The sequence below is a fragment of the Phragmites australis genome, chromosome 9, assembly GCF_958298935.1.
Source record: "Phragmites australis chromosome 9, lpPhrAust1.1, whole genome shotgun sequence".
Classification (NCBI taxonomy): domain Eukaryota; kingdom Viridiplantae; phylum Streptophyta; class Magnoliopsida; order Poales; family Poaceae; genus Phragmites; species Phragmites australis.
In genome coordinates this window covers 16,991,469-17,017,748 of record NC_084929.1, presented here as the reverse complement: position 1 = coordinate 17,017,748, position 26,280 = coordinate 16,991,469, and the positions used below count along the sequence as shown (strand labels likewise).

The following is a 26,280-nucleotide window of genomic DNA, read 5'->3' as shown; positions in this document are numbered from 1 at the left end:
TTTGTAAGTTTTCCTTTTTTTATTGTGATTTTTGTTTTCCTTTTAAGCTGCAGTTTTCTACCTTTGTGAAGTAATTCTTGTTGTTGTTAGAGGCATAAACATTCATATGCTCATGTATCTAAGAGGGTCTTGAATCTCTTTGCCTCTAGATCATCAACTCAAATAGTTGCTTCTTTCGGTGACTGCTTTTTTGCTTTGTTCTTCATCTAAGTTTTAAGCTTCGGTGTCCCGTGGTGGAGATGTGGCCGAGTCGGCATCCCCAGAGTTGAGGTCGGCGAGTGGGCTGCGAGGGAAGGGGCCAGCACGCCGCCACCTCAGGTGAGATCGACGTGTTGATCGATGGCGTCGCGCCAGAGCGAACCTCGCGACTGCCATCCTTGAATCGGGACGACGCCGAACGTAGGCACCCAAGGCGGGTGGTGGAGGCACCCAAGGAACGTAGAGAGAGAGGGAGGAGAGAGGATGGGGATGGGGAAGGGAACGTGGAGAGAGAGAGAGGGAGAGGAAGGGTAGGATAGGTATTTTAAAGTTTGACTAATGATCCACTCTACTTGAATTGATGGTAATGGCATTTTCGGTCATCAAATTTAGAACTATAGCACTTACAGGATTAGCCAGTTTTCAGTGGTATATCCAGGATATGACAAGTTTTCAATGGCATGGAAGGGATTATCCCCATTTGAAAACATAGAGAATGGAATCTGTAGAAAATTTTATAGACACTTACATGTTACCTGATCCAATTACATACACATTGACGGTAAATAGCAATGGTGATTCGCAGACACATGGAAAAGAGACGACGGAAAAATCTACAGGCTCTTGTAAACTAAAAGGGCCCTGTTTATTTGAGACGCTAACAATACCTTCCAAGTTACAAAGTGCATATCCTAAAAGGTCAGCGTCCTCCGTGAAATCTAGTGGTTTTAGAGTTTGCATGTATCGCACAAATGTTGGCAGTCGTCTGTTTGGAGCACAGAATCAATCGTCAGCTAAAACTGAAGCATTGTACAGTGATACTCTAATTGTGTCAGAATCCTCAGCAGGTGAGAGGCAATTTCTTGTTTTAATACTACATGTTGTTTGTCTTAAAAGATGCTTCTTCGTGACGGGAAAAAAGGAGAGAGCAGTATCAGTGGAATGACACCTAATAATTTTTTCCCCTGATGGTAGTATTGCTCAGACTCTGATATGTTTTTTTTCTGGATTCTTTCAGGCATTGCTTCACTGTCGGCACAGAAGGTATTAGTGTTCCATATCACTCTGATCTTGTCTTACGCATAGAAAGAATGTTGCTGAACAACTTATATGTCCTGAAACTATTTTTTGTATAATTTGCATTTTACCTTGCGCGACTAATCACCAAACTTTGGCAGTGCAATGTTATGCATGTAATCTGATGCAAACTTGCCTGAAAAGGCTTATAGACCGTCATGAATGCATTTTTCTGCACCATCTGATGCAAACTTTGGCAGTGCAATGTTATGCATGTTTAGGCGGAGGAAGTTCCTTTTCTTTCTTAGATGACAAGCAATAATTTAGTACATACTTTATACTCCACGCCAGGCCTATTTGGACCCACACACATTGGCATCCAGCTGGAACACACACACCTATAAGCAAACGTGCCCAATCCTCATACATCTCTCGCACTCTGCCTTTGTCAGACGACTACAATAGCGTCCTTTCTGTCAGAGCCACCTTCAGTCTTCAGTTACCTGGGCACTGGCCGCGACAATGAGGTGTTGGCTGTAAGTAGATTTCTCTAATTTCTATTTATCAATCTGTCAAGATGAGATTGAATTTTTAGAATCTCTGAGTTTGCAATAACGAAAACACACGGAGAAAATAATAGGGGTTCCAATTTGGCATTCCAAAAGAAAACTTGAATCAAATTCAAATCAACAATCTGTTTTGCACTCAATTTTGTGAGGAACCGTCCAAATTATATTCAAATTAATCAAATGAGGCAATCATCCATTAAGATGAGAGCTAGCACACGTCCGACTCTTGATGCACCACGTGCTAACCGACATCTTAAAGCAACAATCGCAGTCATGAATGATTAAGGCAAATCCAATCCTAGTTGTCCCGTATGTATTTTATGCCTAAGATCAGAACACACACCTTTACAACAAGCTTCATCATATCAAGGTGTAATAAAGAGTGAATAATGTAAATATATTATAAATCTTTTTATAAGTTCAACAATTTAAAGTACTACTTGCTGAAATTAAAGGATGAGAGCCATTTAAAAGAAACAAAATACATCAAGTTTATATCCTAGTATGTTAATGTCACTACGAAATAGAATAACATCTATAAACGGTAAAATAGGTGGCGCCATTTTGCCCTAAGGCACCACCGAGTCACCACGAGTAGCTAACCACTACTCTTATTTGTCACCGACATCGGCAAACATGAAGTAGTCGTACACTAATTCATTTTCACTTTAAAAAACACAACGATAATAATGTGAGTACAAAGTTACTCGCAAGAAAACTCATAGTGGGTACATATAATAACCTGACTTCAAGGATTATGCATTTAAAATAAGTAGCAAGGAGTCGGTCACAAGGTTAAATGAATTTATACACAAAAGAAATTTATTGACTCAAGAGTGTGAGCATCTGACATATTTCAAAACTTATGCTATCCGAACATGAGGACATAGTATAAACATACCAGTATAAGAACCTACTCATCTCATCATAGACATACTCGAGTCACTTCTCAACATACCACATATGACCATATTTAACCCAAAATCAGAAAACTCTACAATTGATGCGGATGGAAATAAGCATGCTCATAACCGAGAGCGTACTAATTCGAATTGGTCTTACACCCTGGTACATCTTTACCCACACAACTCGGGTCCATCCACTTGGAACCCGAGACAACCTTTCTCATACCCAGAACTACCCACTTGCGCTTGCCCCTATAGCACTAGAGTTACCACGAGCGTATCCTGGGTACCTCCAGATGTCCGCCACATTACTTCTCCTAATCATTTTTATCTTACAGGTCTTAGGGCTACAAGTAATGTGTTAGCACGACGTATGATAATTTTCTCAATTATACATTTATTGAATATGTGGAAGTACGAAAGTGTTCAAGTCAACGACAAACAGTGGTCGGTGCTTAATCCATGCAAGCGGCCTATGGCATCCGGCTCCCTGTCTCGACCTATCCCTGACACAGCCCACATCTCATCTCATCATCACAAACTCCTCATCCCAACTTCATTTTCATTGTGAATAATAATTAAACCCTATAGCTTGCGAACGATGGATAAACCACCACTCAACTTCTACCGTTGACCTAAGCTTGGTAAGCACATCGTGTTTATTTTAAGTTTGATAATTATGTAATGATACCCAAGTTACAATAGATCAAGAGATAAACAATACCAAAGTAGGGTGATGCAACAATTAGGATCTACCCACAAAACCCGACATCAACTCACTAAACATGCATGACATACATATAGCGATAATTTATCAAAGTTAGACATCACAAGATCCAAAGTAAAGGTGAAATATGCATAGATGCTTACCTTGGTTTTTCGGTGCTTCGCTCATGTACACTTCCAGTTCGATTTCGGTCTCAACTTCTTGAACTACTGACACGTCACTCTCTAATCAATAGAACAACGCATCAAATGAATAACAAAACAAACTATGAGGTATGCTTATGATGCATGATCATGAGTGAGGTGCAATATGTCATGCCAAGAAATCATTTGCAAAAGGACGCCTAATCGATTGGGCTAGAAGAGGTTTAAACCTCACATGAGACAACCTAAGCCTATTGGGTTCTGAGTACCTAGCGGTTAGACTGGGATGGGGTGGCAGTCAGACCGTGGAGGTCATACATAGAAGAAAATGGTACTGAGTAGCCATGGCAGTCAGGTTGCACCCTTGGTAGTCAAACCGTGGGGTCTGGCAGTCTTACCAGCCACAATGGCGGTTTGACTCCTAACTATGGAGTCTGAACTTGAATCTAACAAGGCAAGTTCCAACACGACGGTCAAACCGACCCAGGTGGCGGTCAGATTGTTAGGCCTGGCTAGTAGCACCTCGACGAGGTTGCCGATGAAAGCTCCAGCGATGCCTTTGATCAAGGGTTGTACCAAAACACTCTACAAGGTTAGGAGAGTTTATATTTGGTGGTTTGGACGATATGTACAAAGCTAAACTCTAGGGCCCCATGTATAACGTCAATGGCTAGGGGTGGAGCTCGGGTCTAAGCTAATGGGGATCGGTTGGAGATTGGGGATGATGGGGAAAACGGTCAAAGAAGTCTCACATTGGGGTAGGGAAGCTCCATAGGGGTTTGGCCAGCTCTAAGGAGGCTTTGATTTGGAGATCGGGCTCCAGGGTGAAACTCGTCCTTGAGGTGGAGGAAGACATGTGCGAAGCTTCTCCGATAAGAATGGTGGTGGGGAGGAGCTTGAGGAGGCTTGGTGAACTTCGGGGAAGATTTCCTCTGTTGATCTCCAGCCATTGTGGTGGTCGAGGTGAGAGCTCCATTCTCTCTCTTGGTTTTAGGTCCGGTGGAGAGTGAGTGTGAGAGGGAGTGAGTGAGGTGGTCGATGGGGTTTTAAGTGGATGTTCTCAACCCTGGCGGTCAGACCGTGAGTAGGCCCTATGTGCAGAAGTTCTCCCTCCTTTTCTCTTTTGTACTAGTTCTTTTCCCTTTCCTTCCTAATGGTTTTGGCCCTATGTTTATGATGGAAAACCGAGTTGCTTAACAACATACCAGTTTTAAAACATTTGACCACTTTAAACAAAAGCCAAAAACATAAAATAGGAGCAAGATGTTCAAGGACACTTACTTTTAGCTGAGGGTTGTTCAAAGTCTTTGAAAACCTGATCTTGCAGAATCCCGAACTGATCACTTCCTAATCGACACACCAAAAAAGCACACAAGGGAAACTACTAAGAACATTATACCAAATAATACTAAAACTAGGTGAAAACCCTATAAAAAGATTCTACATGTCACTACAAACATTTGAGCATAAAAATCGCCTAAATCGGAGCTACAAACAAAAAGTTATAAGCTTTTGAAGTTCCAGGTGCTTTTCTGTAAATTTTACTTAGAGATTAAACTGATTTGTTTTTATACTGAAAATCCTTTTTACTGTGCAAGGTGACCCCATAAAGCAAATATGAATTATTTTTTAATAGGAAAAAGGTGGTGCACTGGTCCATGGCTTGTGAACCCAAGGGAGGGGCTTCGGTCCATCAGTACACCATGGATTAAGGGAGCCAGCGGGCATGCACTCAGCGGCAAGGTGGTCGGAGAGTGGCTGGACCGGTTCTTTGACGGCCGAACCTCATCGACGACAGGTGGAATGCGGAGAGGGGTGTGCGGGGATCGTCACCTTAGGGTGCTCGAAGGCCGGGAAGGGCGGTGGACGACCGACGACAAGGTAGACGGCGGCGGTGGTTGATGAAGCATTGGGAACAGACTCCAGCGGCTTGAACGACGACGGCAAGCCTCGGGTTCGACATTGAATAGTCCTGCAGGGCCGGAGAATGAGTTAAAACGGTCAGAGACGGCTCGGAAATGGAGAGAAAGTGGCGGTGGCGCGCTTCATCAGAGTTGAAGAAGAAGGTGTCGGCGGAGGCATTTTCCGGCAAAAGAAATAAGGGTGAAGGGGTGGCTCAGGTGCGGAACTTTGCGGAGAAGGTAATGGATGGCTTAAATAAGCGCAAGAGGGAGAGGAAGTGGACTAGCCGGGGTGGTTTCCAAACGGCACGCTATTGCCATAAATCGAAGTAATGGAGAAGGAAGGAGGGGAGGGAAAAGGAGCAGTTTCCATGCAGCAAGTGAAGAAGGGGCGGAGATTGTGGCACGGTCAGATTTGGCGAAGGAACGGTTCGTGAGGGGTAGCGATTTTGAATCGAGCGGTAGAATTTGGGGTTGCTCAGGCGGGCGAAAGGAGAAAGAAGCAGAGGTGGCTCGGGCGGCTCGGCTGCGGGCTCGTGAGGCAGAGAGACAGAGGAGGGAGGGGGTCGGCTCAGGCGCGGGGGCAGCGACTAGCTCTGGTGGGTGCGGGCAGGCCGGCCCGATGGCCCACGCGGGAGAGGGGGAGGTGGCCCACGTGGAAAAAAGAAAAGGAGAAAGAGGGAAGGGAGGAGATGGGTCAGAAGAAGGAAATTTGGCCTGGGAGCACTTTAACAATTTTGAAATTACTTTTCTTTTTATATTTTGAACTAAATTCAAAAGAGGTTTAAACGAGTGCCTTCTAGCGAACTTTTGCAAATATTTTCCACACATAAAAACCTATTGCAACTACGACAGCAAAAATGCATAAAACACAAATATAACCTATGGCCAATTAAGTTAGAAATTAATTTCTTCTATTGAACAAAATTTACAACTCCTATTTTAATTCTAGAAAAATTTTAAACTATTGCAAAAATTGAAAATTTAGGGTGTTACAAACCTAGCCCCTTAGGTTGAATCTCGCCTTCGAGATTCGGAAGGATCAGAGAAGAGATGTGGAAATTCTGACTTCAGATCATCCTCTCTTTCCCAAGTTGCTTCCTCTTCTGAGTGATGCTTTCACTACACTTTGCACATATGGACTCGCCTGTTTTGGGTAACCTGTTTTGCCATCTCAAGAATCTTGATCGAACACTCTGAGTAAGAGAGATCTTCTCGCACATCCAGTTCTTCTACTGGTAGCTGCTCTTCCGGAACTCTCAGACACTTTTTCAACTATGATACATGGAAAATATTGTGTACTCCTGAGAGTTGAGGTGGTAACTCAAGCTGGTAAGCTACTTCTCTTCGTCTTCTCAATATCTTATACGGACCAATAAACTGAGATGAAAGCTTGTCCTTGACCTTGAATCTGCATAAACCTCTAATCCGTGACACCTTGAGATACACGAAGTCTCCTACTTCGAAAGTCAGTTCTCGGCGTCAATTATCTACATAGCTCTTTTGTCTGGATTGAGCCGTTTTCAGATTATCTCTGATATCTTGTACTTTCCTTTCTACTTCTTTCAAAACTTCTGGGCCGAAAACTTTGCTTTCCCCAGTCTGATTCCAGAACAACGGAGTTTTACACTTCCTTCCATATAAGACTTCAAAAGAAAACATCTTAAGGCTAGCTTGATAACTGTTATTATACGAGAACTCCGCATACGGTATATTCTGATCCCAACTGTTACCATTCTTCAATGCACATGCTCTCAACATATCTTCAAGGATTTGATTTAGTCTTTCTGTCTGGCATCAGTTTGCGGGTGATATGCTGAGCTAAAATTCAACCTTGTATCTATAGATTCATGTAGGCGTTGCCAGAACCGTGAAGTAAACTAACTGCCACGATCAGATACTATGATTTTGGGTACTCCATGTAAACAAACAATTCTGGACATATATAACTCAGCTAGTTTTGGACCTTGAAAGGTTTCTTTGACTGGAATGAAATGGGCTACTTTTGTTAACCGGACAACTATGACCCATATGGAGTCATATCCTGACTGTGTTCAAGGTAGACTCACTATGAAATCTATGCTAATTTCTTCCCACTTCCATTCAGGTACTTTTAATGGCTGCAGTAGTCCTGCTGCTCTTTGATATTCGGCTTTGACTCGCTGATAGATATTACACAAAGCCACATATTCTGCTACTGCACGTTTCATTCCGTACCACTAATAGTGATCTTTAAGATCTTGGTACATCTTGGTACTCCCTAGGTGAATGGAATATGCTGAATCATAAGCTTCCCTTAGAATTGTATCCCGAATAGCCTTCACGTTCGGAACACATATCATGTGTTTGTACCACACTATACCTTGCTCATCTTCAGTGAAATCTAGGGCTTTTTCAATTTTCATAAGCCGCTTGATTTCCAAAATCTTCTCATCCTCAAGTTGACCCTTTCTTATATCTTGTCCCAGCGTTGAGTCTATTTCCATTGCAACTATCTCAGTGTTACACACCATTCCCAAATCAACTTCTCAAATTCTTTGCATAGCTCGGGACTATCTCTTGGAGAGTTATAGTATTGACCTGAGATTTTCTGCTCAAAGTCATCAGCTACTTCATTTGTCTTTCCTGGGTGGTAGTTGATTCCCAAGTTGTAATCCTTGATAAGCTCTAACTATCTGCGTTGTCTGAGGTTAAGCTCTGGTTGAGTGAAGATATATTTCAAACTCTTATGATCTGAATAGATCTCAGACCTTTGACCTATCAGGTAATGTCTCCAGATCTTGAGTGCATGAACTACTGCGGCTAGCTCCAAGTCATGTGTCTAGTAGTTCTCTTCATACTTCCTTAATTGTCTGGATGCGTATGCTACTACATGAGCTTCTTGCATGAGCACACATCCCAGTCTTTGATGAGATGCATCATAATACACTGAAAATGGCTTTTGGGTGTCGGGCATGATCAATACTGGAGCTGAGGTTAACCTTTTCTTCAACTCATTGAAACTAGCTTCTTGAGTGGCTGTCCACTTAAAGTCTGCTCCTTTCTCTAGCAGTTCTATCATTGACTTCGCTATTTTGGAGAAACCTTCTATGAACCGACGATAATATCCTGCTAAACCTAAGAAACTGCGGATCTCTAAAATATTCTGCGGTGCTTTCCAGTTCAGAACATCTCTTAACTTTGGATGGGTCCACAGACATGCCTCCTGCTAATATAATGTGACCAAGGAAGGAAACTTCCTTCAAACAGAACTCACCCTTGCTCAATTTAGCATAAAACTAATTCTCTCTGAGCTTCTAGAATACCATCCTTAGATGTTCCTCATGCTCTTCTTTGTTCTTGGAGTAAACCAGGATGTTGTCAATAAATACCACGACAAACTTGTTCAAAAACTCTATGAAGACCTTGTTCATCAGATACATGAAATAGGCTGGGCCATTGGTCAACCCAAAAGACATTACTGTGTACTTTAGACCATACCGAGTAACAAATGTAGTCTTAAGAATATCTGAGGCGTGAATCTTCAGTTGATGATGCCCAGACTGAAGGTCGATCTTGGAGAACACACATGCTCCTTTTAATTGGTCAACAGATCTTCAACGCGGGGTAGACGATACTTGTTCTTGATTGTTACTTCATTCAGGACTCGATAATCTATACACATGCTTTGGGTTCCATCCTTCTTCGGTACGAAGATAACTGGGGCTCCCTAGGACGAAGAACTGGGGCCGATAAACCCTTTGTCTAGTAGCTCTTGGATTTGCTCCTTGAGCTTAGCCAACTGATTAGCATCCATTCTATATGGTCTCTTATATATAGGAGTTGTTCCAGGTACTAACTTAATTTCGCGATCAGGTGGCATACCTGGCAAATCCTCTAGGAAGATATCTGTAAATTCACTGACTACTATGCTATCTTTCACTACATTGGCCTTGTTGAGACTGGCATTGATAGCTCACTCTATCGTGACTTGGAATTCCACCTCAGTACCATCTGTGTGTGTCAACTGTACATACTTTGTAACACATCCAATGATTCCATTATACTTGGTCAACCAGTCCATTCCCAGTATGAATCAATTCACTTAGATTCCAGAATGATGAGGTTGACAAGAAAGTTTACCCCCTTATGCATACATTTATTGTAGGGCATTTGATTTCATTTCTCCTCTAGGAGAACTAAGTAGCACCTAGTTTTTCATTATTGCTCTTGGCAATTTATATATATTCACAAACTGAGATTATATGAAAGAATGTGTAGCACCAGAATCGAACAAAACTGTAGCAGATTAAGAGTTTGCAGAAAACATACCCAACACTATGTCAGGAGCATCTTAGGCTTCTTCCACTGTAACATGATTAACTCGACCATGCATAGTATTCTACCGAGGTTGCTACTATTGATTGTAGCCCTGAACTTGTGCTTGGCCTTGTTGCTTATTGGGACACTTGTTGGCGAGATGCCTAAAGTTACAACTGAAACATGGGCCAATGTTGCTCGATCCTTAACCGGTGCGATTCTGCTGCTGGGGCTGGTTGTTGTTGTTGGGTCGCTGCTAATGGAAGTTAGGACGCGACTGCTGCTGTTGCACTGGCTACACTGACGGCTTGTGAGCTCCTGCAACCTAATTGGGCATCTTCTGTGGTGCCCTTTTTTGCTAATTTTGTTCTCCATGACAGAACATAGGATCTATAGCAGGGGGTTGAAGCGGGGGCTAGTGTTGCTGCCTAAAGACTGACCTTGTAGGCTGCGCTTGCATTCTTCTCCCAAATTATGTCGCTTCTTCTCCATGATGAAAGCTTTATCCATCAGTTTTTGGAAATTAACGTACTTATTGGCCAAGAGGGCATACTGTAATCCAGTGTTGAGACCATCCAGAAAACAATCCTGCTTCTTTTCATCAGTATCAACATCGTTGGGGGCATAGCAAGAGAGCTGGGTGAACTTGGTGAGGTACTCTCTCACTGTCATTGGTCCTTGTTTCAAGATGAGAAACTCCTTCCTCTTCAGTTTCACTATGCTTGCAGGGACATGCTGTGCACGGAAACTGTTACGGAATTTCGTCCATGTGATCTCTCGGGGATCCTCATGAGCGGCAGTGTATGCTGTACACCATTCATGAGCTAGCCCAATAAGCTGATGGGAAGCGAAAAGAACTTTTTCCCTTCCGGTACACTGAGTTATCTGTAGCTTGCTCTCAATGGTCTTTGACCAGTCATCAGTCTCCATAGGTTTAACTGCCTAGGAGAAGGTAGGTGGCTAAGTACTCAAGAAAGTTCGGAACCTGGACTACGGCTGCTGCGACGGTGCTTGCTGGACTTGAGATTGCTGGTTTATAGCCTACACCAGACCTTGGAGTATCATCATCACTTGGTTAGCATCCATCAGAGGGGGCGGGGGTGGAAGATCGTACTGGTTAGCGTTGGTGTTGTTGTTGATGATGTTGTTGGGGGTACGCCTGATGTTCACCATCTGTTGGTAGCCAAGATACGAATGGGGGAACATAAGAGAAAAGCAAGGGTGAAAAAATAAGACAAGAAAAGAAAAGAACAGATATAGCACAAAAGAAAGAAAGGGACTTTCAACTATTATTATATTATTAACTGATGTAATGTAGAGGGGAAACCCCTAGATCACACCAACACTCATGCAAAGATCCAACTCGTTACAAGGTTCACACTACAGACACAAGCAACAAACACAAACTCGACAAACGACACAGACAACTGAAATAACAGGGACTAAACGATTTATTCAACTAAGAACATCCTTTTAGCTCGACTCTACTCCTCACTGCTTGTGCCTGAAGGACCTCCTGCATATGCCAAACGAAGCTTCTTGCGCGACGAGGAATGAGGTGTGCACGGGTGCCTCGGGAGCCTCCTCAGGGAACTGGTCGGGGTCTTCCAGTAGAATCTGCAGCTCACGGATGCTCTGCTCCTACTCTGTGTGACGCTGATGCATATCCTCCAGCTTGTCGAGGGCTCTATCAAACTCGGCGTACAGGGCAACAGTGAGGCGGACTTGCTCTCTTAAACGGAGATCTGGCTTGTTGTTGACGGACGCAAAGATGACCTCCAAACTATCGGGCGGGCGCTGCGGGAACTTGCCAAACTGAGTGAGACGAATGGCTTGTTTGTTCTCCCTACAAAGAACAGCCAGCGCCTGACGAGCAACGTCCTCAATCCCAGCCTTGAAGGTAGCTCTAAGGACGACGGTGGTGTGAACATGGTGAACTCGGCAAAGACCATCGTCGGTGGGCTTCTCAAACATGGTCACCTCCATTGACTAGAAGTAACCATGGCCTCCAAGGAGAACTCTGACTCCCTTGTAGAATGGAGTCTTGTGGTAGCCCAGAACCTGAAGCAGGTACCAAAGCAGGCGGGTGAAGTAGCCGGCGAGTTATCCATCGGAGTAGCACTAAGCAGGGGGTTGGTGGACCCAGATAGCACCAGCGGGGACCTCCTGATCAGGAACCAGCACACGCTTACGCGGGGTGATCTGCATTACATCATCAGTGTATTATCAGAGTATCATTATTACAATAACGCTATTAACTTATTACAAAAGGACCCGATGGTCTAAAAGAAAACACAGCGAAAAAAGAGAGCTTTAGCGCCAGCGGGTCTTCCATCGTCCACAGACGTCAACCAGGGGCACACTAGCCTAGAATAGCAACTCCGGATCAAAATCGTCCTCATTGAAGGAAGCAGCTTCATTGACGGTTCTAAACAGCAGAAGGATGCAAGAAAGGGGACAACATGTGTGAATACAAAATGTACTCCGCAAGTGTGGGAAAAACATGCTATGGGGCTAAGTCAAGGAAAGGTTAGATACTGGTTAACTGCACTAAGCAACTTTGACCTATAACTTCAACAATGGGTATCCTATTTACTAAGTGAGGAGATACAACTATGACAAGGGAGAACAACTCATCGGATTTCATCCGACTACCAAAACTCACCAGGTAATTCAATTACCTGGCTACCCGACTAACTATACCAAAACCCTGATCCTAGATAATCAAGAAGAAGTCTAAGCCGCTCTTGACCGTGAGCACGGCTGGTCGATCAGGCTTATACTCTATAGAGTTTGCACAGCTTTTCTCACAAGTCGTGATTCTCATGTTGCTTCACACTTTCGGGGTGTGGAGTCGGGGTGTCACTACAAGGCCTTTACAAAGTTCTCGCCGATCCGTAGGCACCCACTGAGGTTTTACCGTTAACAGACGATTCCATCGCTGCATAAGCCCACTTTTGTGCCACTCAACCGTCCATTGGTGCCCACAGAACGGATGGGTGGCTAATTATTTGACCAGGCCGTACCCATATAAGTCTCGTGGTTGTGCGGTTTAGCCAGGTTACATCCTTCAAGAACCGGTCATTAGGATCCCACACAAGAACAACCACAAACCAACTGTGCATTACCCGCACACGTATATTCTCGCACCATCATCATACAAACATTATGTTGGGATCCTTATATCATGTTGCTACAAAATTACTGTACCTGATTCTTATTGCATATGTATTAGTTAAAATTAACATTTACCCAACTATGACAGCGCTAGCATATCTACCCTTCATTACCCAAGATTCATCAACGGGGATAAGGATAATCATACAAGAGCTAGTAAACCCTAACATGGGATTACAAATTAGACAAGCATGCAATGAAGGATAACTAACTATATATGAATCCTAAATAGGAGCAAGATGTTCAAGGACACTTAACTTCAGCTAAGGGTTGTTCAAAGTCTTCGAAAACTTGATCTTGCAGAATCCCGAACTGATCACCTCCTAATCGACACACCGGAAAAGCACATAAAGGAAACTACTAAGAACAGTACACTAAACAGTAATAAAATTAGGTAAAAAACCTTATAAAAATATTTTACACGTCGCTACGAATATTTGAGCGCGAAAATCACCCAAATCGGAGCTACGAGCAAAACGTTATAAACTTTTGAAGTTCCAGAGTCTTTTCTGCAAATTGTACTTAATTTCGGAGATTAAACCAATTTTTTTTTTACTGAAAATCCTTTGCTACATGAGCCGGAAGGTATTTCTGTTTTTCTAAAATGCCCCTTTGCTACATTTACTTTACTTTTCTTTCTTTTCGTTTCCTTTCCTTGCACAGATGCTGTTATATGGAAAACATACATATTTGGACTATGTGGCAGCACTTGCTCTCTAATTTCAATTCTGGAACAACAGTCAAAGTATGACACTGCTTTGGAAGTCCTTTCTGGAGACTTGGGGTCTCTTCTGGGAAGGGAGGAGGACAAGCTTCGTTTACAGGTAAGTTAAATTTCAGTATTCTTGGACAATGTCTCCCCATGATAATCTCTTGATCCGGGCTACTAGTTTCAGATAACTACATTTACCTTTCAATCTAGGATCTGGCAACATTCATTCATTGTTGCATGTGTATCACAGTAATTTTTTTATATGCAAATTTCTATCAAATGATGTAATAACTTAAGAGTTTGGAAATTCTCTATAGACTATAACAAAACCGTGGTTAAAGTGCTTTAATGAAAACGTGGATTTAGTGAAATCATTAGCTCTACTTAAGTACTCCCTCCATATACAAATGTATGTCATTTGGGTAAGGTGCAATCAAAATTTTCTAAGTGACTACTAATATCGGCAAATATATTTAGATTGACCAGGTGACAGTATAATTCATCATACAAAAAACATTTCCATTACACTATAATTTTCTAGTTTCTACCAACATATTGTGATAGATATTATTAGGTAAATTTACCTACTGTAGACTGTGCCATGTCCAAAACGACTGACATTGGGAGTACTATTGGGCAGAGCATGTTGCACCTCCAGCACATCAACTCTTCACGTGCTTATAAAAAGGCCCCTTTTACCTCCAAGGCTCTGTTTTTATCCCCCTTATTGATTATGTTTGCCGTTTAAGTTTCACTCACTTACTTTGTTGTCTTGACTTCAAGTTGACAGGGGAGGCTTCTTGCTCAAGCAAGTAGCTATGTTGCTGCTTCAGAGGTATATCAGAAGGTCCTCACGTCTTGGTAATGTTTCCTATCTTCAACTTTATAGAAATTTCAATTATTCTGTAGAGTTGGTCATTAACTGTGCCCTCCTTAGTCATGTTTCATAACCTGTTTCCAAGAACTGTCATACACCATGCATATACTAGAAACTCTATGGATTGATTTATCCTAGTTCAGTCATATAACCAGTCTTTTTTTATCTACTGCTGGTTATATTAAATTTTAAGTTTTATATTGACATTAGCTTTTCAATCAGGAGGCACTGCAATTTAGCTTTTCAATCAGAAGCACTGCAATATTTCACATTGTTTTGTTTTCATGTGATCCCCTTGATGTGTTGCATCATATTTGTTTCTTTATATTCACCCTTTGTAAAATTCCTTCTTTGACTTTTGTTTAGTTTTTTATTATTGTCATCTCCTTTTTTTGACTGGGCAGTCCTGATGACTAGGAGTCCTTTCTCCATTATATAGGCTGTTTGCTGGAGCATGATGTGAATTTGCCTAAACCATGCACTGGCGAACACACTTGTCCTTCATGCTCTGTTGATTCGGCATTGTCCAACAAGGTTTGTCTTAGTGAGGAGCTGGTACTTCCTTCACCTAGAGCAGTATGATCTTTTTTTGTGTGTTGGAATATGGTTTACCAAAAGTACATGTTTGCAGGTTGAATCTCGCCTTACAAGTGCGTTCTCATTTGTGCAAAGGCTACAAGAAAATAATTCCAGCGAATGTGTCAGAGGACCTCATTTAGCTAATATTGAAATTGAACGGCAACGCTGCCTCAATGGAAGCCCAAATGATAGAAAGCTCATTGAAACTTTGGTGAAGTATTTCCACAGGTATGTCTGGGTGCACCTCTCCCCCCTTCCTTTTTGTGCTGGTGTCTATTTTGAATCTGTTCATACCATGAGCAAACATTGTTTCTGTTTAAAAGAATGATTTTTAGTCGCAGTCCGGTGTTGGGGCCAGGGCCAGCACATCCCAACATGCTATAGGGCATGTCCCAACACTAAATTTATATGATTCACGGAATCCTGTTCCTATCTCCTCAACTTGGATTGGGTTACCACCTAACCCAAAACAATTCGGAGACAAAATAAGAAAAGAAAAAGAAAGGTATTGCAATACCCTATTCTGTTTACCACGTTCCAATGTGCCTGATTAGTTTGAGAGAAACAGAAATATGTATAGAATTTTAATCTGATGAAATGGCAACGGACATACATGTACCAGATTCTTGCATTAGCTACCTATAATTCAAAAAATGCTATCTTACCAACTTTTACTTTCAATTTAGTGTATCTGTGTTGAGATTTGCCACCTGGTTCCGAATTTCAAGTGGTAAAGTATAATTAATATGCTAAAAGAGAAAGAAAGATAAGGTGGTAAATTGCTAACTTTGTAAATATAGGTGGTTGTCTGACAAATAGGAAAAAGTATCCTCTTTGTTATACATTCTTTCCTTTTTTGCTTGTACATAAATTCTTGTTTTTATTAATGAAAATCATAATAGAGGCCTCCCCTCCTGTTTTGGTTCAAAAATAATTAGTATAAGTACCACTGGTGCAACAATCCCTTTTTTACTACATCCGTTTACAAATAACTGTCAATGTTGACTTTACTATTCAAACTTGCAGATTTGGTCATTTGTCTTGCTCAGCCTCTGATGTTGAAGTTTACCTTCACATGCTATCTGGCAATAAGATAACCGAATTGCTAGATGACATTTCTGGATCCTTTGATGCATCATCAGTTTCAGTAAATACATTGGGTTTGAAAATCACTCTTTTTAAGGTTCAAGAACTTTTGGGAACTTTTGTGATTACAATCTGTTGTCGGCATAGCTGTGCCATCGATGTGATCCATATGAGCATATTTTTCATGGGTGACAAAGAAAAGCTAACGCCATCTGGTAAAGTCTCTGGTTTGGAAGTCAAGGGTAACTGGGAGAATGGTTTTGATATTGGCAATGTTAATGGCGTCGAAGTGGGATTGGAGGTAGATTTGTCTCCGATGATGAAGTGGAGATAAAGAAGAGAAGTAAAAAATGACGCTAGGTGCAAGGCTGTGCCACGGGGAGAGAGAGGCCTAGAACAGCTGGCCAAGGAGAGGAGCATGGCGAGACTTGAGGGACGTAGTCTATTCATCTTTTCTTGCTTTTGAACAATGACAACCTCATCGTATATAATTGTCTACTGATCTTAAGGAAAATAACAACTAAATCTCTTTGGTGCAGGAAGCTATATCAAAATTTGTAATTGATCAATTTATGGAATTGCTGCTGCTGATGAAACTTCCTTGCAGCGGACTGACGCACAGCCCAATGTGCAGTACCATTCACATGACATAATTATTTGTATTTCTCAGACTGGATGTTGAATGAAAATCTCTAATTTGGTTGTGCTCAGGTATGTCTGGCAATACAAGATTATTCTGGTGCATCTGTACTCTTACCTGGGGGCACTTCCATTAGCGCATAAATGGTAATTTCCCCATTTAATATGCTTATTTTCTTTTATGCTCGTGCATTTGGATCCTTACATATGTGAACAGATTGCTCATTGTAATGTGTTCCATGCTAGGTTTACAATGCTTCTGCAAAGAACAACCCTTCATTTGTTCCATCCCATACGCTTCCCCTATGGAATGATTGTTTTTCTGTAGCACGTTTGCTCTGCTAACTTCTCTTTTGACTTGTATTTCTAGTTTTTTACCTTGATGTTATTGAGTGATCATTTTTTTCTCCTTCCTATGTGAATGATGTTTTTGTATACAGGTACGTAACGTTGGAGGTGAAAAACATCCTTCTAGAGTCTGTCTCACACCACATCTTGCCACAATTGTTAAATTCTCTCTTCTTACAACAAGCTGCTGATCTTTGTTAAGGATTATCTGAAATTCATGGATGATCATTTGAAAGAATCTGCTGATCTTACCTGTCTGGCGTATAGACATCGTACTTAAAGGTAAGTAGGAGCCCTTTTTATTTCTCACTAGTAGAATTGATGATTTGTCTCTCTCATTACAAAATATACCAACGCATCAAGTGCAAGAGCGGACTAATTGCTACTTGATTTATAAAAAAGGAAATACTGCAGCCATTTCTAAGATAGTCCCGTATAATGTGGAAAAGCTACTGAGATCCCTGGAGTTCTCTAGTTGGATCCAATATAATCTTGATCTAATACATTGATTTTTTTGTTCAGGTAATCGAGTTTGTTCAGTTCAAAGATCGCTTGCAACACTCCATGCAATATCTTTCTGTAAAATCAGATTCTGTGATGCTACATCTGAAGCAGAAGGCTGAGTCTCTCGAGGAAGTGGAGGTGAGTTCTCCCTTGTCAGTTGTCGTTCATAACTTGGGAACATATTATTATTTTGGTAGAAATCCTTATGCATGTTTTGACATATAAACGATATATCTTTTTTTCTTATACTTGTGACCATTTTGTACTTATTTTGGAACCTTAAAAATTATGTTATAACCCGGTGGGCTGGTTATGCTGTCAGTTGAGTAGCTTCATTATAAAATGATTTGTTGATGCCTGACAGTTTTTATAATCGATGCTAGTCCTGAAGATTGTGATTTTACTTGTTCCCTGATTACAGTCTATTTTTGAAAATGCGAGCCATGGAGCAAGGTTGGTTCAACTATCTAATGAGGACAACATGAAACACTTAACCTTTAATGAAGATCTTGAAGCACGGCCTTGGTGGACAACAACAAGCAGCATTAATTTTCTTTCATGTATTTGCTTCTTGTAGTTTGTGGGATTTTACCGATTCTTGTTTGACAAGAGCACCCTTTTAGAAATGCTTGAACTATGCTATATATGTGTCAGGGAATAATCCCTGACAATGAATCTGGGGTGTACCGTGTTGGGTCCGACCATTGGATCACGAGTGCAACCACTCCGGATTCGCGACAACGCAAGTGACCAGGTTTCTCGACCACCCGAGCGACCAAAAGTATGGAGAACGCCAACTCACGACCAGCTTGAGCGACTAGTCGTACGTGTTCGACCACGACTAGTCTGGCTATCCGCCGTGTACGTGTGCTCTCGATCACGTCGATCAACCAGCAACGTCCAGCTACTCCTGAGTCGCGTACTACTCGGCGAGAACGAACTTGCGTATCTCGACGAGAACAATAAAATAAGGCAAAAACTCTCTGGAGGAAATTTTAGATTCTATTCAATTCGTGACTTGCACGACTCTGTATCTTGCTTACAAATTAGGGATTACAACTCATATTTATAGAATTATAGCGACCTGCTAACTGAATCGTGCTATCCCACGATCCGACTCTGGACTCTAACTCCGACTCGAACTCTGCACACATACGAACGACGCGATAGTCGTATACGAACCGTATACAAACTCCTTGCTTTCGCACTGTCGTGAAACGAGTCCCCGAGGCCTACGACAAGGATTAAGTCCAACATACCGGATGACAGACGTGTTGATCGGCATTTTTTGTGATGGGATCGGATCGACATAAGAATATGGGGATTTATTCAGGTTCAGACCTCTCGTGGGATACTAGTCTTGCGTCCTGTGTATTTTCTTATGAATTAGATGAACTTTTACAGAATGTTACTCTTTTCAAATCAGGTCCTCCCCTCTTTATATAACAGGGGGAAATGATTAGATACAAACAGATCTATTTCTGAAGAAGCAAACTACTCTTAGATCATCATTACGGAGGGCATGCACGCCCAACTTGCCCTGGTCGCCCTGCAAGCCCTGTCACGTCCACCGAGTACTATCACGTTCGCCTATGACACTCCAACTTTATGCCTGTCCACGACCATGCTTGCCGAAAGAAGGTGCCTGAGGAAGGAAAAAACTTGAGTGGACAACATTTTATGCGATTTGACTGGTTAGGTGAGTACATGCCCTTCGACCAGCAGAGGCTGGCTGCAGGGTCTTCTCCTTCGACCAGGTGCCTGGTCGACTGAGCCTCGCGTTGATCGTGGGGTGAAGCCATGGTCTCGAGGATGTCAACCGCCGGTTGACATTTGGCGCCGTGGGGCCTGCTCGGTGGGGCACCCTCTTACCTATTACATTGACAGTAGCTCATAAGCTCCATCGCGGATGTGATGGATTGAGTGGTTCGTCGTAGTGGCCTGTGGTCAAGTATGGTGAGCGTATGTTTGCCCTAAGGAGTGGTCCCTGACGTGGCCCGGTTTAACTATCGACTTAGAAACCGCATCCCGAGGGGAGGTTAAACGTTCAAAGAGAGAAAGGGGAGAACGAAATGGCGTCAGACCTGAGGGAATTTCGATTCCCCAAGCGTGGCCTCTCGAAATTTGGAAGGATCGGACCCCATGGCTGTTGAGATACCATGGCGGCTCTTAAAATTAGAGCGCAAAGGTTCCTCACAAACTTTTTTGTTGCCTCCCTTAGCCTCTAAATTTCCGCAGCCATAGCCCCTCATCTCTACCTCTGTTCTTGCCACTGCAGCCTCTTTCTCTGTCGTCTGATGACGCGCACCTGTAGCGAGCCCGCCTTTCTTAAATCCAAGTGCGATGCGGCGAGGCTGAAGCAAATGCACGACGTCGGCCTGCTCACTTGCCGCCTGTCCTCTAGGTACCGCTCCGGGAGAGCACGCCCGCTCCCCACTAGGGGAAGATCGTGATGTTCATCTCTTCTTGGCCGGTCTTGTGCTACCCTTCTCTGAGTTCTTCACCACTGTCATCTTCTACGGCATTTGCCACCTCCATCTCAACCCTAATTCCATTCTCATGCTAAGCATATTTGCTCATATGTGTGAGAATTTCGTCGAGGTCGAACCATGCTTAGACCTCTTTCGGTTCTTCTACACATGCCGGTAGGTGATCGGGCCAACCATTGGAAGCTGTGGGTTCCGTCTCTGTGACGATGTTGTGGACTCCTACATCGAAGTGGGCCTCAAGTTGTCATGATCGGGCTTGAGGGAGGAGTGGTTCTACCTTGCGGTAGACAACTCCTTGGATGACCTCAGCGTGCCGAGCGCGCTGGTGCAGGTCATCGACAACTAGGGGAGCAGCCCCACGACAACTCTGGAGCTGCTAACCCTCGCCAAACGAATTGGTCGACTCCGAGAGGACGAGTTGACGGGGTCAAATGCCGTCCGCTACTTCATCAAGCTTTGGTTGTGCCCCTTGCGGAGGCGAGAACATCTGGCATTCCAGTATGTCGGGCCATACGATGTCACTCGAGAGAGCTCCTCAGGTAATGCCACCGTCGTTTCCCTTGTGTTTTTCATTAGGTGTGCGACCTCTCACATTTCCCCCTTTATCCAAATCTTACTGATGAGGCCGTCGACTCGCGGGTCAGAAATCTAATGTCGGCTGCCCCAAGGAAAGATGGTCCTCTGGCTGGTGCCCCTCCGCTGTGCGATCTTCCTTCATCGCACATGGCTTGCACCATGCTGGTGTACATTTGCAGGAACTCTTCCGGGTTGGTCGAGCCGTCATACTTTTCAGCTAAGATTGGTCAAAACTTGTTCGGCAAGCGTACCTCCCGTAGCCTAGAAGAGAAAGCATTGCACCCCGTCCCGTAACGGGGAACCGCTCATCAATGGGAAGCTTCGCACGTCCGGGGAGAGAGTCGATGACCTTGCGGTTCTGGCGATGGGATAGAGGCGTCTAGCGTCTCCATGCGAGGGGAAAGTTAATGACATGGCCACTTGTCTTTTTCTTGCTCTCACCGGGTGTGGTCCTCCTGCTTTCGGGTGGTCCTTTAGCCCTATATTACGTCGCGGTGGCGAAGAGAGTCACGTAGGTCAGCGGATGGACTGTCCCAACATGGTGGGGGGTCTCTGCTTACTCCCTGTTACTGAAGGAGCACGGGTTCTCTCCTGCCGCAGGGTCCACTACGAATCTTGTCAACCACGACCTCGACCACTCTTTGTGATGGACGGGGGTAGCTGCTGCCACAGTCTGGCGCTGGACGGTCTCTAACAAGAGGGCAAGGTTGCGCAGCCATCGTGCTACCGATGAACTCTCTGGTATCGCCACCGGCGGGTGGCTAAGAAGCACCCGCGTAGTCTACAGGTTCTGCGCGGGGGTCATGGCATCTTAGTCGAGCCCCTAATCGTGGAGCGGCGAGACATCGCGAGGGAGGATCCCCTAGCGCTCATGTTCCGCGTACGGCGTGAGTCCACAGCGTGGCGTGACGGCCTCGAAGACGTCGCCGCCAAGGGCTCAACCCCCGGCGGTGCTCCTCCGAGTAGTGTTGTAGTTGCTGGGGCGATGTAGGACCGCCTCCATGTTTAGCGCCAGGCTGGTTTTCCTCTTGGCCAATAGCATAGGGCTCACCTCCGATTCTCGAGGCACAAGTGTCTCTGTTGCCCCACGTTCGGTCTCCGAATCCTCGGATTCCATCTAGGTGTCTTATGCTCGGAGCACACCGTGCTCGTTTGGGTCGTACTCTGCGACCGTCATAGATCCGGGCATGGGTAGCCCAACCATGGTCTCAATACCTGAAGAAACGCAAAATATGTGCTCTTACCTAGCGCACCAACTGTCAGGGGATGATCTCTGACAATGAATCCGAGGTGTACCGGATGATGGACTCGTTGATCGGCGTTTCTGTGTGGTGGGATCGGATGGACAAAAGAACGCGGGGATTTATCTAGGTTCAGATTTCCCGCGGGATAATAGCCCTATATCCTGTATGTTTTCTTATAGATTTGATGAACTTGTTACAGAATCTTCTCTCTTTTCAAGCTGGGTCCTCCCCCTTTATATAGCAGGGGGGAAAGAGTACATACAAACATACCCTTCCAAACCCTGCAACAGACCTACTCCTGACGAAGCCAAGCTGCCCTTGTCGCCCTGCAGGCTCTATCACGTCCGCCTGCGAGGCTGTCCCGTAGCATTTAATGCTACGGGACGGGTCACTCCAACTTTATACCTGTCAACGACCATGCTTGTCGAAAGGAGGTGCTTGAGGAAGAAAAAAACTTGAGTGGACAACATTTAATACGATTTAACTGATAGATGAGTACCTACCCTGCGACCAGCAGAGGGTCTTCTTCGACCAGGGACCTGGTCGATTGAGACTCGCCCTGGTCGTGGGGTGAAGCCCGTGGTCTCGACGATATCAACCGCCGACTGATATTTTGCAGCGTGGGGCCCATTCGGTGGGGCACCTCCTTACCTATTACACCGACAATATGTTTTTCAGTTTCTCTTATCCTTTTTTGGGTATTTTTTGAGTCAATTATGGTTTTTTTAGTCACAAAAGTTCTTACTAGTGTCATTCTGATTTTACAGAACCATTTGATGAAGTTCAACACCTGCAAGCTACAGGACCAAAATGGTATGCTGTTTTTATTTGAACCTTATATAAGCTAAGTCAAGCAGTATTTAGTTTTCATAGTAATCTTGTGTTGCTAAAGACTGGGTTTTGAATTGACTTTTAATATCGAGAGAATATATTGATATATTGTGAATTTCACTACTTAATAGTCAGCTGTGCTCTTTCTCACTGAACATATAAGTGTCGTGCATATATTTGTTTCTCATGTCAACTATTCCCGGCCTCACAATAATTGTATGTTTGCAGTGCAAGCACAAATCTAACAAGAAGGATGGTCCAAAGCTGAAAGATGCAGAGAGAAAATCTCTTGTTCCTAGGCTTGTTTATCTTTCCACGCATGGTTGTGCTTGTCTCCTCAGGGAGCACGGGCCAAATGGTGCTTGTTCTGGTGCTACTGCTGTTGGGGAAATGAAAACTTTGCTCGAGAAATACGATAGGAGTATTGGTTTGCTCTATTGATGATGCTCTAAGCGTAGTTCTGGGTATGTCGTCAGGCAAGAAGGCTGTCAAGGTACAATTGGATTGAATAGATATATTATGGTTTTGGCATTCAGCTTTCTGATTTTCCCGACTTGTACTTTCCCCAGATTTCGTTATTATATTTGTGATATTATTGTGTATCTCAAAAATAATTGCTGCACTTTCTTGAGTATGAACTCATATTGATCGCATTTTGTAGAATGCATATCCAGCAAATCCACTTATGTTTCTATTTGTGGGACAATTTTTTGCTTTCTCTTGTATATATATCCTGTGGATTATGTAATCTGTATGTGACTGGAATTGGAAGTATTATCTTGTTTATTGTTCTTAGTGATAATTCTCTTCTTGCTGCAGTATAACTATTCACTTAGCTGTGCCTTGCTGATACGAGCTGTACATTTGCAGGATTTCACTCCTGATATAGTATAACTATTACCTTAGCTGCGCCTTGCTGATACGAACTGTACATTTGCAGGATTTCACTCCTGATATTGTCAGCTGGATGAGCTTTGCTGTATTTATCAATGCTTGGAACTTGTGTTCTACTGAGTCGGTGATCCCTGGAACTGACCGGAGCAGCCCAAATTCTTGGCAGATTGTGGATAACTTGGTCAAATTTTGCATAGAGGAGCAGCTGACTGATGCCAATCGAATGCTGGCTTCTCCGGGAAACAATATTCCCCTTTTGTCGCGGATGGTTACAGAACCCATTTCCTGGCATCTTCTCGTAATCCATTCATGCATGAGAGCTATGGCTCCACAAGGAAAGAGGAAAATGAAAGGTGGTCCGACGGAGCGCGACCAAACATACCTCAGTTGCACGCAATCCAAAGTTCTGTTCACTGCATGGTTGACAAGCTCCGAAGCATCCAAACATGGTCATCGGATCAGATGAGACGAGAGGAGCAAGCTTTGGATATCCTCTTGTCCCATCTGCAAGGAACTAGAGCCGAAGGCCCTGGACAGATTTCCCGTATCTTGGATGAGAGTTCAGCAATGGTCAACTCCGAAATTGGCAGCCGGATTGCCCAATCTTTAGAATCATGGAGCTCTGCCGGTATGGTAAGAAGAATTGTTGGAGCTGAGAATAAGACAATAGCTGAGTTTAAGAAAATATGCCACTCGAAACTGAAGCTGCTCATGTCAGAATCGGTTTCTCTATCGGCTGTTGCACTGAACTTGAAAATTTTGGTCATGATTTTTTTCCCTGTGGCTTCTTCGCTTTGATATTGTAACATTGTAATGCCGTGGCTGTTTCTATCCAATTTTGATTTGAGTGACATCCCCGCTTTCGCGGTACTACCCCTGACCTGGGATTGTTATTTGCACGCCTGCTATATCACTGAATTGTGTGAGCTGATATCTCTGATAGTGGTGAAGCTGTTGCTTGTAGAAATCCATCTTTCATGATGCCTTTCTCCCTGGTTCCGTTGCAGTTTGTGATCTGTTGGACCTGGTGTCGTCTGCAATTTGCAGCTGTTGTGGACTAGACAATACATGAGCCATACTCACGAGAACAGTACGCGCTCTGCCGTACCGGCTTGCATTTTGCATAAGCAGAGCTGGAGAGATGTAGTAGATAAGAGAAGCCCTTTCCTTAGGTCGGCCTGGAATGAACAGGAGCTAAGAGAAAAGAGACGGATGGGGTGGTCGCTTTCCGTGTCAGGGGTGTGCAGGTTGCGAAGCAGCAGGCGGGGAGCAGGGGGGAAGTCTCGTCGGTGTCAGGGGCTCAGCCTGATGAGGACTCTTCACTCCCTCCCTGTACAACTCTGCTGCTGCACACGTATTTTATAGGAGTATCTATTTATATATTGTTCCATGAATTGCTCGTATGTTTTTTTTTCCTTTTTTGTTCAATCCAAAAAGGCGCCTCTTTTTCTCCTTTTGTTTATGGCGTGAGCTTGCTTGTTGTAAGAAAAAATAAAAAATAGATAACATATGCCGTATTTGCTAAAATAGGTAATAGATCATCGTATTTGATAAATCTAGCATTTGTATTCGATAGCTTAAATACTAAAAATCTGATTTCGGAATCTCAAAAACCGAAAAAAGACAGGCCCTGCTGCAGGTGCCAAATACGGGTGAGGTGCCAAATACGGCCGGTTGCTTTCGGCGTCATGCCCATCATTTTGTTTGTGCTTTCGATGCCCCCATCAAATTGGTTTGCCCAATCATGTTGTCTCTGCATTTGTCTCTCCACTCTGCGCTATAAAATGAGAGCAGCTACAGCGTGAGAGAAGAGCAGAACTTAGGAGAAGCAGCAACGCAGCGCATGGAGAGGAGAGGAGATGCAGCGTGAGGAGAGGAGAATCAGTCCGAGGCGATGAGAAGCGGCAGCGCGAGAAACAATAAGTACTTAAATTATATTTTTAATTAGTACTTGGAGCAATAATGAGTGTTTAACTTGGTAATTACATTTGTTCAATTATTTGCTTAGTTTGACTATATGAATCTGATTATTTGCTTAGGTAGTGTAATAGTAATTAGCGTGAATTTATATAATAGTAATTAGCGTGTTGTTGTGTAATAGTAATTATTTGTTTAGGTTAGTAGATTGTATAATAGTAATTAGCGCGAAATTGATTAGTCAAAAAAACTCGGGCACCTCAGCTCAACTCACTCAGCATAAAGAAATATATTAATAGGTTAATAGTGCAGTGTCAATTTATAAGGAGATTGAATATTTTCTCAATGTAACTTTCATGTTAATTTAAATAATATTTTAATTCAATATTGAATATTAATTATTTCATTTTTATTTAATAATGATGATTTAATTAGCACTGTTAATTACTTACATATTTAGTATGTGTATCGTGCGAACATATAAGTAGTAATTTTATTAGATGTATCTTTATTTACCAGATATGATATAACTATCTATATTTATTATGATAACATCCCGCAGTTTTGCACCTTTGTTTACCAGATACGATATGACAATTTAGAACTACCAACACATAGAGAGTTCGGTTGAGATATTTAATGACCTAG

General features: G+C 43.2%; 1 pseudogene; it reads left to right on the top strand.

Moving 5' to 3' along the window:
- The window catches only part of LOC133928696 (N-terminal acetyltransferase B complex auxiliary subunit NAA25-like), a 30,191-nt pseudogene extending 5,576 nt beyond the window's left edge, over nucleotides 1-24,615 (top strand).
- Nucleotides 24,616-26,280: the final 1,665 nt, after the last annotated feature.